This window comes from Chlorocebus sabaeus, chromosome 24, assembly GCF_047675955.1.
Source record: "Chlorocebus sabaeus isolate Y175 chromosome 24, mChlSab1.0.hap1, whole genome shotgun sequence".
NCBI classification, from domain to species: domain Eukaryota; kingdom Metazoa; phylum Chordata; class Mammalia; order Primates; family Cercopithecidae; genus Chlorocebus; species Chlorocebus sabaeus.
Window position 1 is genome coordinate 56,840,698 of NC_132927.1, and position 16,515 is coordinate 56,857,212.

Below are 16,515 nucleotides of genomic sequence, written 5' to 3' on the forward strand. Positions count from 1 at the left end.
ATCCCTTATTAGATGGATAGTTTGCAAAAATGTTCTCCTATTCTGGGGTTGTCTTTTCATGAGGCTGATTGTTTTGTTTAATGTGCAGCATCTTTTTAACTTTATGTGATCCCAGCTCTCCAGCTTTGGTTGTCTGTACTTCTGGGGTATTCCTCAAAGTCTTTGCACAATCCAATATCCTGGAGAGTTTCTTTTTTCTTATAGTAGCTTCATAATTTGAGGTCATCTATGTCTTTAATTCATTTTGATCTGAATTTTGTATATGATAAGAGATATACATTCTAGTTTCATTTTTCTGCATATGAATATCCAGTTTTTACAGTAATATTTATCAAAGAGACTGTCTTTTCCCCCAATGTATGTTCTTGGAAACTCTGTCAAAAATAAGTTCACTGTAAATGTACGGATTTGTTTCTGGGCTCTCTATTCTGTTCCATTGGTCTACGTGTCTGTTTCTACGCCAGCAACATGCTGTTTTGGTTACTATAGCTCTGTAGTGTAATTTGAAGTCAAGTAATGTGATTCCTCCAGCTTAGTTCTTTTTGCTCAGGATGGCTTTGGCTATTCTGGGTCTTGTGGTTCTATATAAATTTTTGAATTGTTTTTTCTATTTCCATGAAGAATGTCATTGATCTTTTCACAGGAATTGCACTGAATTTGTAGATTGCTTTGGGTAGTATGGACATTTTAACAGTATTTTTACAATCCAAGACTATAAAATATCTTTCCATTTTTTTGGTGTGTGTCCTCTTCAATTTCTTATATCAGTGTTTTATAGTTTTCATTGTGGAGATCCTTCACTTCTTTGGTTATGTCTATTCCTAGGTATCTTATTTGTGGGTATTGTAAATAGTATTACTTTTTTGATTTCTTTTTCACATTGTCCATTGTTGGAATATAAAAACGCTACTAATTTTTGTATGTAGATTTTGTATCCTTCAAATTTACTGAATTAGTTTAACAGTTCTAATAGCTTCTCGGTACAGTCTAGATTTTTTCAAGTAGAAGATCATATCATCGGCAAAACTTCTTCCTTTCTAATTTGGATGCCCCTTATTTCTTTCTCTTCTCTGATTGCTCTTAACTAGGACTTCCAAGGCTATGTTTAACAGCTAGGGAAAGTGGGCATCCTTGTCTTCTTACAGATCTTAGAGGAAGGGTTTTCAGTTGTTTTTTGTTCAGTATAATACTAGCTGTGGGCCTGTCATATATGACTTTTATTGTGTTGAGATACGTTCCTTTTAAAATCCCTGAGTTTTTTGAGGCTTTTTAATATGAAGGATGTTTAATTTTATCAAATGCTTTTTCAGTTTCAGTTGAAATGATCATATGAATTTTGTCCTTCATTCTGTTGGTATGATGTATGACACTGGTGGATTTGTGTATGTTAAACCATCTTTGCATCCCTGGTCTATTATGAATAATCTTTTTAATAGATTATTGAATTTGGTTTGCCGGAATTCTGTTGGAGATTTTTTTCATCAACGTTTATCAGAGATATTGGCCTGTGGGTTTTTTTCTTTCTTTCTTTCTTTTTTTAATGTGTCTTCTTCTGGTTTTGGTGTCAGGGTAATACTGGCCTCATAGAATGAGTTTGGAAGTATTCCCTCCTCCTCTATTCTTTGAAATAGGTTGAGTAAGATTGGTATTAGTTCTTTAAGTGTTTGATAGAATTCAGCAGTGAAGCCATCAGGTCCCAGGTTTTTCTTTGCTGGGAGCCTTTTTACTATGGCTTCAATCTCATTACTTGTTATTGGTCCATTCAGATTTTGGATGTTTTCAGGAAGTTCAATCTTAGTAGGCTGTATGTGTCTAGAATTTATCCATTTTATCTAAGCTTTCCTATTTATGGGCATATAGTTATTCATTGAAGCTTCTAATGATCCTCTCTGCAGTATCAGGTGTAATGTCTCTATTTTCATCTCAGATTTTATTTATTTGGGTCTTTTCTCTCTTTTTCTTATTGTGGCTAAAGGTTTGTCAATTTTATCTTTTCAAAAAAACAACTTTTTGTTTAGTTGATATTTTGTATTTTTTACATTTCACTTTCATTTATATCTACTCTGATCTTCATTATTTCTTTTCTTCTACTAATTTTGAGTTTAGTTTTCTCTTGTTTTCTGGTTCTTTAAGATGCATCACTCAGTGTTTTATTTGAAGTTCTTCTGATTTTTTGATGTAGGCATTTATTGCTCTAAACTTTCCTCTTAGTACTGCTTTTGCTGTCCCCCATAGGTTTTGATATGGTATGCTTCCATTTTTCATTTGTTTCAAGTAATTTTTAAATTTCTCTTAGTTTCTCTATTGACCCATTGGTCATTCAAGAGCATACTGTTTAATTTCCATGTGTTTGTATAGTTTCCAAATTGATTTCTAGTTTTATTCCCTTGTGGTCAGAGAAGATACTTGGTTTTTCAATTTTTTTGAATTTTTAAAGAACTGTTTTGTGACCAAACATATGGTCTATCCCTGTCAATGATCCATGTGCTGAGGAGAAGAATGTCTTATGCAACCACTGGATGAAATATTCTGTACATATCTATTAGGTTCATCTGGTCTATACTACAGATTAAGTCTTACGCTTCTTTGGTGATTTTCTGTCTGGACAATCTGTCCAATGCTGAAAGTGGGGTGTTGAAGTCTTCAGCTATTATTGTATTGGTATCTATCTCTCTCTTTAGTTCCAATAATATTGGCTTTATATATCTGGGAACTCCAATGTTGGGTGCATATATATTTACAATTTTTATATCCTCTTGCTGAATGCAGCTCTTTATCATTATATGATAACCTTGTCTCTTTTTATAGATTTTTGTTTTGAGATCTATTTTTTCTGATATAAGTATAGCTACTCCTGCTGTTTTGGGTTTCTGTTTGCATGAAGTATCATTTTCCATCCCTTTACTTTTAGTCTACATATATCTTTATAGGTAAAGTGTGTTTCTTGTAGGCAACAGACCATTGGGTCTTGTTTCCTTTTTCAATCCATTCAGTCATTCTGTGTCTTCTGATTGGAGAATTTAGTCTATTTACAATCACGGTTACTACTGATAAGCAAGAACTTACTCCTGTCATTTTGTTATTCATTTTATGTGTTTTCTGGTCGTCTTCTTCCTGTCTTCCTTTTTGTGAAAGCAATTTCTTCTGGTAGTATGTTTTAAATTTTTGCTTTTTATTTTTTGTGTATCTGTTGTAGGTTTTTTGATTTAAGGTTGTCATGAGGTTTGAAAATAACATAACATGTTATATTAAACTAATGATAACACTTCAAGAACAAGCAAACTAACAAACAAGCAAAGAGAAAACTAATAAAAACACTTTAACTTCACCCCTCCCACTTTTAAATTTTTTTGTCTCTATTTTTATCTTATGCCATTTATGCCCTGAAAAGTTGTATTTATTATTATTTTTGATTGACTTATCTTTTAGTCTTTCTATTGAAGACATGAGTACCTTATACACTGTAATTACAGTGTTATAATATTCAGATTTTTCTGTGTACTTACCATTACCAGTGAGTTTTGTACCTTCAAATGATATAGTATTGCTTGTCAACATCTTTTATGTCAGATTGAAGGACTCCCATTAACTTTTGTTATAGGACTGGTCTAGTGTTGATAAATATCCTCAGCTTGTTTGTCTGGGAAAGTCTTCACTTCCCCTTCACATTTGAAGGATATTTTTCCTGGATATACTATTCTAGCATAAAAGTTGTATTTCTTCAGCAATTTAAATATGTCATGCCTGTCTCTCCTGGCCTGTAAAATTTCCACTGAAAAGTCTGCTGACAGATGTATGGGAGCTCCTTTGTATGTTGTTTGTTTCTTTAATCTTGTTGCTTTTAATTTTTTTCCTAATACTTGACCCTTGGGAGTTATACGTTTTGAGGTAGTCTTATTTGGGTTAAATTTACTTGTTCTATAAACTTCTTGTACTTAAATATTTATATCTTTCTGTAGTTTTGAAAAGTTCTCTGTTATTATTTCATTGAAAGACTTTCTACTCCAATCTCTCTCTCTAGCTCCTCTTTAAGGTCAATAACTCTTGTATCTGTCCTTTTGAGGTGAAGACTAAGCTCTATTTTTTAATCTTGCCCAAATTCCTGTCTGAGGGGTCTAGGGAGTTGTGCCCTACAAACTATAAATTCTCATCAGATGGGTTTTATTTAATTCTATATATCGTGACTTACTTTCCAATCTGACTCTGGCATAACATTACAATACAAGGAAGAAAATCAAAATATTTTACCCCAAAACATGTTTTTCTGCCATATCTTGAAATGGCCCTGCAAAGCCATCCTTTGTGTGGGAAAATCTGCATTTGTAAAGAATCTCTATTAACATAGCTAGATATTTTTCTCAGGCCCTCCCAATCCTGAGGAGATTAACTAAAAGTCTAGCACCTTTTAACGATCTGAATAGGAAATATTTGTCATCTATTGTCTCTAAGGGCAGCCAGTATAAGACTTCAAAAAGACCTTGGTCTCCACAATCTTTTATCTTAACCTGAATATTTCCTTTCTGTTGATCCCAGGTCTTTAGACAACCTCAACTAATTGTCAACCAGAAAATGTTTAAATTTACCTATAGCCTGGAAGCCCCTGCTTTGAGTTGTCCCGCCTTTCTGAACCAAACCAATGTATTTCTCAAATGTATTTGATTGATGTCTCATGCCTCCCTAAAATATATAAAACCAAGCTGTACCCCAACCACCTTGGGCACATATTCTCAGGACCCTCCTAAGGGCTGTGTCACGGGCTAAGGTCACTCATATTTGGTTCAGAATAAATCTCTTCAAATATTTTACAAACTTTGACTCTTTTCATCAATAGAGGCTATTTTCTAGATCTTAGTGGTATGCTTATTTTTTATTTTTTGTCTCCTCTGACTGTATATTTTCAAATAGCCTGTCTTTAAGCTCACTAATTATTTCTTCTGCTTAAGCAATTCTGCTTTTGAGTGACTCATGCATTCTTCAGTATGTCAATTAAATTTTTTAGCTCCAGAATTTCTGCTTGATTTTTAAATATTATTTCAATCTCTTTGTTAAGTTTATCAAATAGGATTCTAAATTCCGTCTCTGTGTTATCTTGAATTTTGTGGTGCTATTTAAACAGCTATTTTGAATTCTCTTAAAGGTCACATATTTCTGTCACTCCATGATTGGTCTCTGGTGTGTTTAGTTTGTCTGGTGAGGGCATGTTTTCATGGATGGTTCTGATGCTGGGGGATATTTGTCAGTCTCTGAGCCCTGAAGAGTTAGGTATTTATTGTAGTCTTGACAGTCTGGGCTTGTTTGGATCCATCCTTTCTGAGAAGAGTTTCCAAGTATTCAAAGGGAATTGAGTGTTGTGATCTAAGTCTTTGGTCACTGCAGCTTTGTCTGCATTAAACGGCACCTGAAGCCCAGTATCACTGTGACTCTTGCAGACTTATGGAGGTACTGCCTGGTGGTCTTGAATAAGATCTATGAGAATTCCCTGGGTTACCAGGCAGTCTCTTGTTCTCTTCCCCTAATTTCTGCCAAATCAATGAACTCTCTCTCTCTCCATGATAAGCTGCCTGGAGATGGGGAAGAGGTGACAGAAACATCCCTGTGGCCATCACCACTAGGACTCTGCTGGGTCCATGTGACTAACTCCTGGCTACTGGTCATGTTCACTCAAGGCCTGTAGCTTCTCCAGTTAGCAGGTGGTGAATCCAGCCATGCTTGTGGCCTTTCCTTCAGAGCAGTGATCTCTGCCCCAGCCCATGGCAGATCCAGAAATGCCATCCAGGAGCCAGGGTCCAGAGTTGGAAACTTTAGGGATCTACTTGCTGCTCTATTCTACTGAGGCTGAGCTGACACACAAGCCAGAAGACAAAGTCCTTCCTACTTTTCACTCTTCTTTCCTCATGAAGAACGAATCTCTCTCTGTGGCCACCATAGCCCCAGGCCCATGATGAGTACTGCCTAACTACTACTGATGTTCACTCAAACTGTCAACCAGATAATGTTGAGGGCTCTTCATTCAGCTTGTAGTGAATGCTGCCAGGCCTGGGTCTCTCCCTTCAGGGTAACAGGCTCCTAACTGGTCTAGGGCTATTTCAGAAATGTTGTCCAGAAGCCAAGCCCTGGAATCAGCATCCCCACTGTGCCTGAGCTGTTGCCCAAGCTGCAAGACAAAGTCCCCTTTACTCTTCTCTTTCCTTTTCTCAAGCAGGAAGTCTTTCCCTGTGACAACTACAGCTGAGAATGTGCTGGGTCACACCTGAAGCTAGCACAGGCCTGGGTCTTACCTAAGGCCTGTGGTGAGTACTGCCTAGGTACCACTTACGTTTTTTTTTTTTTTTTGAGATGGAGTTTCACTTTTGTTGCCCAAGCTGGAGGGCAATGGTGCGATGGCAGCTCACTGCAACCTCCACCTCCTAGGTTCAAACAATTCTCCTGCCTCAGCCTCCTGAGTAGCTGGGATTACAGGCGCATACCACCACACCCAGTTAATTTTTTTGTATTTTTAGTAGAAACAGGGTTTCACCATGGTAGCCAGGCTGGTCTTGAATTCCTGACCTCAGGTGATTCGCCCACCTCAGCCTCCCAAAGTGCTGGGATTACAGGTGTGCAAGACCTACAGGCTCTTTAGTCAGCAGGTGATAAATCTTGTCATGACTGGGTCCTTTCTTCAACAAAGCAGGTTCCCTTCTGACCCAGGATGTGTCTAGAAATGTTATCTGGGAGCTAGGTCATGGAATGAGGACTTCGGGACTCTGCCTGGTACCCTATTCTACTATGGCTAAGCTGGTATCCAAGTTGCAAAACAAAGTCCTCTTTACTCTCCTCCTTTCCCCAACTAAATCTGAAGGAAGGAGTGTCTCCTGGAGCTTTGAGCTGTATTGCCTTAGTTGGGGGAGAGGTGATGCTAGCACTCCCTTGATAGCCCTGGCTATTGTCTTACTAGGTCACACCAATGGCTCCAAGCCCAGCACGGTACCAGGCTTGTCCTTGTGGCTAAACTGCCTTTCAAGTTTATTTAGGATCCCAGAGAGCTCTAGTCCATAGTGATGGGTCTAGCTAGAACTCAGATTCCAACTATCAGGGTGGATGATTCCCTTCTGGCTAGTGCTCGTCTAAATGCTCCCTCTATGGGCATGACTAAATTCTGACTTGTGTTGCTTTCCACTGTGACAGGGTAGCACTGAGTTCCCATGCAAAGTTCCACAATCACTGTTCTCTCTCTCCCCAAAACACACAGATTCTCTCTCCCACCACATGGCTGCTGCCAGAGGATGGGGGAGGAGTGGGCAAATGTAGGCAATTCAAGATAGTCTTTCCTACCCTCTTCAGTGCCTTTTTCCTTGATATGATGTTAGAACCAGATACTGTGATTGCTCACCTGAATTTTGATTCATATAGGAGTGCTTTTTTTGTCTGGATAGTTAGTTGTTCAATTTGGTTTTCCTGAGAGAGAGATAGGGGGACAATTGCTGGAGGGTTCTATTTGACCATCTTGCTCTGCCTCCTCCCCCTAATTATTCTTTTAATATCATTAGAAGCTGTAGTAATGTTCTTCTTTCATTCCTAATATTGGCCATTTGTATCTTCTCTTTTTTGTCCTAATCAGTCTGGCTAGAGATTTTTAATTCTTATCGATTTTTTCGAAGAACCTGCTTTTAGGTAATTTATTTATTTTTTAAATTTCATTGATCTTAAATGTACTGTATCCTTGCTTTTACTTACTTTGGGTTTAATTTGCTCTTGGTCTTCTAGTTTTTTACAATGGAAGCACAGATTATTGATTTGAAACATTTTTTCTTTTGTAATAGACACATTTCATGTTACAGATTTCCCTCTGAGCACTTTTTAGATGATCTCACAAATTTGGATAAATTGTGTATTAATTTTTATATAGGTAAAATATTTTCTAATTTTTCTTTTGATTTTCTTGACACATCCATGGATTATTTGAAGTATCATGTTTAACTTCTAAATATTTGGGAAATTTTTAGGTATCTTTCTGTTATTAATTTCTAATTTCATTCTGTTGTGGACAGACAACATATATTGTATAATTTCAATCATTTTAAATTTATTGAAATTTGTTTTATTGTTACTGGGGGGGTCTTTGTTCTTAGAGCTCCCAAGATGGCAGCAAGCCTTTTGTTCTCTGGCCTGGGGTTCTTGGCCTCATGGATTCCAAGGAATGGAATCTTGAGCCATGTGGTGAGTGTTACAGCTCTATTAGAAGCTGTGGGTCACAGAAGAGAACCGTGGAACCCAGTGACTAGCGTTAAGCTTGATTAGGATGAACCAGGATACTTAGCCATGCAGGAACAATGGCAAGACTTTAGCTTGATTGGGAGTGGCAATGGGCACCTCGCTGGATCAGGAGCGCAGTGGACACCCTGCCAGATCCAGAGGGGTGGAAGTCAGTGGCGGGTCTGCAACGGCAGCAAACAGCAGTGGTGGACGGCGAGCGAAAGCTCAGCTCCAGCCGTAACAAACACAGACCAGAAGAACATGCAGTTGCAAGATTTAATAGAGTGAAAACAGAACTCCCATACAATGGGAGGGAACCCAAAGGGGGTTGCCATTGCCAGCTCCAGTGCCTGGGTTTATATCCTGAGCATTGTCACTCCCCCATGCTCTCAGGTGATAGATGATTGGCTATTTCTTTACCTCCTGTTTCAGCCTAATTAGCATTTTAGTGAGCTATTTTTACTACCTGATTGGTCAGATGTGAGCTAAGTTGCAAGCCCCGTATTTAAAGGTGGATGCGGTCACCTTCCCAACTAGGCTTAGGAATTCTTAGTCGGCCTAGGAAATCCACGTAGCCCTGTCTCTCATTATGACTCAGAATATAGTCTACCTTGGGAAATATTCAATGTGTACATGAAAAATATGTGTAATTAGCTGTTTTGGGGGAAGTATTCTATAAATGTCAATTAAATTTACTTGGTTAATAGTATTGTTCAAGTCTTCTGTATCTTTACTGACTTTCTGCCTACTGTTTTATGAATTGCTGAAAAAGGAATGTTGAAATCTCCAACCATAATTATGGATTTGACTATTTTTTCTTACAATTCTATCAGTTTTTTCTTCATATATTTTGACACTGTTAATAGGTGAACACACATTTATGACTGTTATTCCTTCCCTTTACAATTGTTGACTTATTCATGATTCAATCACTCACATTTATTTCTTTCACTTTTGGAAAATGAGGAGGTTTAACTCTATTACATCTTTAAGTTCTAATATAAGTCTTCAAAATATTGTCAGAATTTCTTATATTACCTCGAAACAAAACTAGCCAAGTTAACCCTAAAAGACTACCCTAAAATAAAAATATTTCAAAATGCTTTGAACAATCAACATAACAGAATACGAAAACAAAACAAAACAACACTGTCATCTCCTCCAAGTCTATACTGATAATTAATTTGTGGAACTTCTATAAAAGTAAATTTTATAAGGTGACCATAAAATGAATGTTTCCAATTCCTAGCTATCTTTGCACCAAAAGCTTAAGTATTAAAAAGGAAATATTTGCTAAAAAGGAACATTCTTTGCAATTCTAATGATCTCAGCTTTTGCTTCTTACCAATTCTTATATACTTAGCACAAGGACCTATTTTCATTGCTGTCCTAAGTCTCAACAAGCTAGTTAGCCAGAAATCTCTGCAAAAGTTCCACTGGGTGAAGGGACTTGCATTTTCTAATATTTTTCCTGGGCTTCTTCCACTTCTCTTTCATAACCCACATTGTAATTGGTTTTTAAAAAGCTGTTCCAACCTGACTAAATGTCTTTGCTAAACTGATCTCTAATGATGAATATTTAATGATACCCACCAAGTAGTTTTCTCTCTGGAATATTATAAGTTCAAAGTGTATGAGACAAATGATACATTTAATTTTTTAAAATTTTAATTTGTCCAGCCCTTCCCCTGGAGAGAAGGAACAAACACGTATGTATTTCAGATTCCCTGGCAAAAATATTTTCCTGAATTTGTCTCTAGCCTAATAATGCACTGTCCCTCCATTTCTGCCCTATTCTGAATTCCCAGTTCTCTATCAGTGCTCAAGAAAATTTAATCTCTTCTTCAGTAAACTACTTTATTCCTATCTGAAAGTTTAATCTGGGCAGATGTTTTACTTAAAGTCTGCCCTCCATATCTCCATCTGTGTGGCTGCTATTTTACATTTTAACCTCCAAGAGGGTGAGGCTATGATTGTCTCCATCTACCCATCTTTCCATCTACTCATTTTTCCATCTACTCATCCAAATACTCCACAATTTAGCGCTGTGCCATCTACACTAAAGAACTCAATAAATGGTCATATGATGATCATTTCTTGACCAAAGTGCAGAAATTAAAGTTTGCTGTGGTGGAAGCTGGGAAACAGGAGATTACTGCTCTCACATTCTCAGTGTCTTGATGTAAAAAAATTACAGGGCTGCACCAGATCATCTCTGAGTCCTCTCAGCATTAACATTGTATGATTCTAATCTATCCAGACAGAAACAGTGAACAACCAGTACTTCTAACTATGCAAACTATGCAAATTTACCATTGGGAATCCAAATTGATACAACAATATTAAAAACCCAAAGCAAGCCAGACACAGTGGCTCACACCTGTAATCCCAGCACTTTGGGAGGTGGAAGATCACAGATCATCTGTGGTCAGGCATTGCAGACCAGCCTGGCCAACACGGTGAAACCCCATCTCCACTAAAAATACAAAAATTAGCCAGGCATGGTGGCACATGCCTGTGATCCCAGCAACCTGCGAGGCTGAGGCAGGAGACTTGCTTGAACTCAGGAGGCGCAGGTTGCAGTGAGCCAAGACCGTCACTGCACTCCAGCCTGGATGACAGAGTGAGATTCCATCTAAAAAAAAAAACAAAGCAACACTCATCTACCATATTAACAGATTTATGAAAATACTCCTCTAGATAAGTCCATGTGAATCTCTTTGACTAGTTTTCATAATAGAACTAATATCTAATTGATATTTTATTGTATGAAATTATATATTCCTAGTGTGTCAATAATGAAAAGATTTTACTCAATTTTTTTTTCTTTTTACTTACTTCAGACTTGGCTTCACATGACTTTAATCCATTTTCAGAAACCAAATCCACTCATAGTGGATAAAATTTGCCACAAACAAGCATACTCAAAAAGATGTGCCATTGACATAAGAAATAAAGGGAGGCGTGTGAAGATGTTTTTAATGATGGTTCACAGGAATCAGTGCTTAGTCTCTTAAAGTGACTTTATTTTTTTTTTGTTTTTTTTTCTTGAGATGGAGTCTCGCTCTGTCACCCAGGCTGGAGTGCAGTGGCACGATCTCGGCTCACTGCAAGCTTTGCCTCTCGGGTTCACCCCATTCTCCTGCCTCAGCCTCCTGAGTAGCTAGGACTACAGGCGTCCACCACCATACCCAGCTAATTTTTTTTTTTTTTGTAATTTTAGTAGAGACAGGGCTTCACCATGTTAGCCAGGATGGTCTTGATCTCCTGACCTCGTGATCTGCCCACCTCAGCCTCCCAAAGTACTGGGATTATAGGCATGAGCCACCGCACGTGGCCTTAAAGTGACTATTTTAAAGGAAACAATCATTGTTTGGATGAACATATTATGATGTTTGTTAAAAACTAATAAATTTAATTGGTTTTTCTTAGGTATTTAGTACCTAGAATTTTGAATTAGAGATTATTAAAAATGGCTTATATAGTTACATTTGTTCACAATCTTTCTTTTCTTAATATTTTGGTGTAGTAAATTATTTGGAAGGGTAAAAGCATGTGGCTTGCTAAGGGAATTGGGTTTGATAAAGTGTGGCTCTAATAGGTTAAAATATTAACATGCTCATCTAAGTACCCATGTTGATTTCTGAATAAGCACTTTAGATCCATTACAAATTTCAGATTTTGTAACAAAGAAAAAAATACCAATTCAACTGGCAACCTTTTGTTTAATTTTTGAAGATCAGGATGAAATTGACTAGTTAAATATGGCGAGCAGGTTAGTCTTGACCACTTCAAGAGAATAAACATATCTTCATATTTCAGCATGATTTGATTGCCTGTAAGGTTTCAAATGTGTCATGTAATCTTTACTGCAAAAATAGCAATTAAACTTTTGTTAGAATTTTAGAAAGGGTGAAACTAGAAAATGATATTTTAAAAGTTTTTAAAATCACCAATTTAACATGTGTTGTACGCTCACTGTGTGTTCTGGAGTCAAGGCAGTGTTTGCCTTCAAAAGCCCATACAATCTAGTAGAACAGCATTTCCCAAACGTCAATATTCACCTATAGTTTTACTACTGTTTTCTCTTACATTTACTTAAAAGTTAACCTTGCACTCTAAATCTCTGTACAGGGGAAGCTTAAAGGATGGAGAGAAGCACAGAGCTGTATTTGCATATTAGTTTACATATGACTTCTTATCAAAGCATGGAGTAGTTATAAATGAGATAATTGGAGTATTGTAGGGTTAATGCTCTCTCAAATTCTCCCATGTTTGCCACTACTATTCCTAAGCAATATCTGTAAAAATCAATGTAATAATCCATTAGTGATATATTTTTATAGTCATTAAAATAAAAATGTTTATGCATCACCTACAATCTTGAATTGTACTAGGAATTATACATAGCATGCTTTAGAAGCTACTGTTGTAGAAGATTTAAGATATGTACAGAAATAGCTGACTTGAGAGAGAAAGTGCTAACAGCCATTAATTGCTATGATCAAGGTATAAACAAATCACAAAGATTCAATGAGAGAGAAATGAGTTCAAGGAACAAAACATGTACTTATATCACACACGTGCTAATAGTGAACAAATATGGTAGGGCTTTGGCAAACTCTGCTTCCATGGACTCTGCCGAAAGCCATTATTAATGCTTCCTCACCTACCTCATCTTATCCCATAAAACATCTGTTTGTTTAAAAAGAAACTGTATACTAACTCTTCAACTACAAGTTAAAAATCATGACTTTTCTTTCAAGGGGAAGAAGAATGGGGAATAAACATGCCTTCTGCAATTTTACTAAAAAATTCCAATGTTAATTAAAACCATATATTTAGTATGGGTAAAGGTAATAAATGGGGATGTCTTGGACAAAACCATGCTCCTCTGTGAATTCAAATTAGTGATGCTGTGTTACTGGCTGACTTTTGAACATTCTATTCTATTTGAAACAGCTCAGCCAGGAAGGAAGCCTGTATGTCCTACAGAAACCCAATTAGGCTTGATGAAAGAGAGGCCATGAAATGCTTCTCTTGTCTACCAAGACAGAGAAAATGTTGTGTTAGATTCAGCTTTCAAATGAATTCTAAATATAAGCTTTTAGATCAGGCTTTGTCCAGTCAGCTTGGTCAACTTAAGACAATATTACATTTGATGCTCTCACAATTGGGGATGATGGTCCTGCTCAAAATCTTGACAGGCTTCTAGAAAGCTGATCCTTTTTGTTCTGGTGATTGCCACAGGAATAAACAGAGGAGATGGCTCTAGCCTTGGAGTGATTGAAAGAGAACCTGACTTGCCCACTTCCTGCTAACCCTTCCCTACACCAGCAGCGTGGTCGTGTTGGATGTTTCATTGCCTTCTTACAACAGGAACAACGTAAGAGAAGCCAGCTGCCAATACAGTCTGCTATTCCAACAGTTATTTGTCTGTCAACAGGAATATAGTCAGAATCTACAACTGAAATTCATATAGTGATCCTCTCCCAAACTGAGATGTGGATAAATGTTTTCTTGTGCCTTGTCACTACAAACCTCTTTTCAAAAGACTCTTGAGCATCTTTCTTTCCTCTGAACCCCCAATGCCATTTACTAGGGCCACTTTTATGGGGCTACCTTTATAGCATTTAGCCCGTTTCTTTTTTGTGCCACAGTAATTTGTATGAAGGATTTAAATTCCTAAGGGTTGGTAATGTTTTTTGCTATTGTGCCATTCTCTTGAGCTCCTAGCACAGTGCCTTGGTTTGCATTAGAAATCCAATAAATGTTTGATGAATTCTGTGTTTAGAAAAACAACAACAAAAACATGAATACTGTCCAATTACAACAAAAAAGTCAGAGATTTTTGCTTCATTTTGTTCACTGACGTGAGTCCCATGCACCTAGAAAGTTCCTGGCACACAGCTGACACTCAATAAATATTTGCTGAATGAATAAGTATTATGACTTTCCAAAGAGTTTGGAGAGTATCTATTTGATTGGCAAATACAGAAAGGGAAATATAATGTGTAAAGGAAGAAGTAGATTAGTAATTTCTTCTTCCTCTAGACCAGAGGTTGGAAAACATTTTCTATAGAGGGCCAGACAGTAAATACTTTAGTATTTGTGGGCCATATGGTTTCTGTAGCAACTATTCAACTCTACTGTTCAGTGCAAAAGCAGCCAAAGACAGTATGTGAATGAGTGTGGTTGTATTACAATAAAACTTTATTTACAAAAACAGTTGGCAGGCAAGATTGGACCCATGAGCAGTTTGCCAACCTCTGCTCTACAGCACGTGTGTCTGTTAGAATTAAGATAACTAGGTAAATATTCTCTCCTTTAATACCATGCTTTCTGCATCTTTATACATTTGTTCCCCAACCCCACACCTACAGGTACTGTGATTTGCAACATGGTAGCTGTACAGTATATGTGTGTTGCATTAAACTGAGTCTTAGACTGATTTCCTGGAACTGTAGTTTTCAGTAGAACCAGTTAACTCAAGTCCCTGTAATTTGCCTTTTCTTTGAATTCTGTCTTAGCAAATGTGGGGAAAGTTAATAGCTACTGAAATAATGTCTTCTGAAACTGATGGAGTAAGGGGCACATTCTCTCTTGAGTTCCTGTTTCTCTTATTTGAAGCATTTTCTTCAGGATGTCAATGAAGTATCATAGCTGGCTCTTCTGATTATCCATGAAGACAAGAAATGACTAACACAACTTTCTCATTACTCATTTAAGCTCACTGTTCTTTTAAAGCTGCCTTCTCTCTCAGTCTTTTTAAAAAACTTATTTTCATGAAAGGAGTATGAGAAAATGACCACTGGTATCTACAATTGGCAAAAATGTGTTCCTATATTTTCCTCTCCAATGACTACCAAAAATGTTATATTCCTGTGAGTTTTACGTTAAATTACTATATTATTTCAGGCCAGAATCTGTGACATATGGTGATAGTAGATATATCCATTGCTGAAATGTATCTGTTTAAAAAATATTTAAGTAGTATTAATGTGGAACGACGCTATCATAAAATGTGTTCTGCAGCTCTATCCTATATTTGCACTATCTACTTGCAAAATTTTCCGGCTTATTTTTCATTTTGCTAAGTGCTGGCCCCTCTTATGAACTAGGCCTGATTCCCTCTTCAGCTGCAAATGTAATTTTAAAAAGAACTCCAATGAGATTACTTGCTGAACATGTTAAACATTCATAGCTTTGCCATATGCTGTTATGGAAATTGCATTGATTTATAGCAATTTGGGTGCTACTAGATAGCACTGATTCACCTGATACCAACTCTAAGTGTACTGGAAAATAATGTTTTAAATGTTTCATTTGCATCTAGACCTCTGTTGAACTAAGAGGCATGTACTATGTTTATGCATTTTCGGAGAACACTGATTTTTACATATTGAAAATATATTCCTGTATTTGGTGACTTCTAGAAAAAAATTAGGTATATAAGGTCTAAACTGATACTGTCATGGCACAGTGGTCAATGACGTAAATTACTAAAGCCAGGAAGACTTAGGTTTTAACCCTGATTCAACCATTTAATTACTCTACAGCCGTGCTTTCTTCAATGGTATAAGAGGAAAAATAGTCATGCTTATCTGAGAGGATTGATGTGAATATTAAATATGATAATGTATATAAGGCATGTAACACCTACAAAAAGAGAAATGTCTTGTGGTTTGTTCTAAAATATGCTCAATAATCATTAGCTCTCGTAGCCTAAACTTTGTATTTCTGTTATAGATTAGCGGCACTCCTTTAAATGGTGGAGAAATGCTTGAGTTTGCAGGACCTGACTGGGAATGTTGGAAGATGATTTAGAGAACTTAAAAATTGCCATACGAGACAAGGTCACTACTATAGTGAATATACGGATCTATTAAAAACAAAGGTAAAAGGGAACAAAGTCACAGGATGTTCTCTTCACAGTAAGGGTATCAATAACCTGTCCTAATTGTGTTAATTTTTATTTGGAAGGGAGAAAGTATAATGCTCATTTTAAGCATGCTAAGAAGGACTTATGGAAATGAACACTGTCTTTATATCCACTGAGCATTCTATCCAATTACATTCAGAGGAGGAAAGATGCTTCTTAGAAATAATTATATTTCACAGTAATAAGTGAATATATACAGTGTAATGAATATTCATACATATTCAAGTTTGTAAGAACACAAAAAAGCCAGAAAATCCTTAGCTTTTTTTTTGTAATTGACTTGGAGTGCACATTTGAATATAGATGGATTCTCTCTGGGTCAGCATTCTCAACAGAGG

At 36.8% G+C, this 16,515-nt stretch overlaps 1 protein-coding gene across 9 annotated transcripts in view; it reads right to left on the reverse strand.

The window, feature by feature from the left end:
* The window catches only part of CEP128 (centrosomal protein 128), a 442,691-nt gene that overhangs the window by 14,684 nt on the left and 411,492 nt on the right, over positions 1-16,515 (reverse strand). The window lies entirely within an intron of this gene.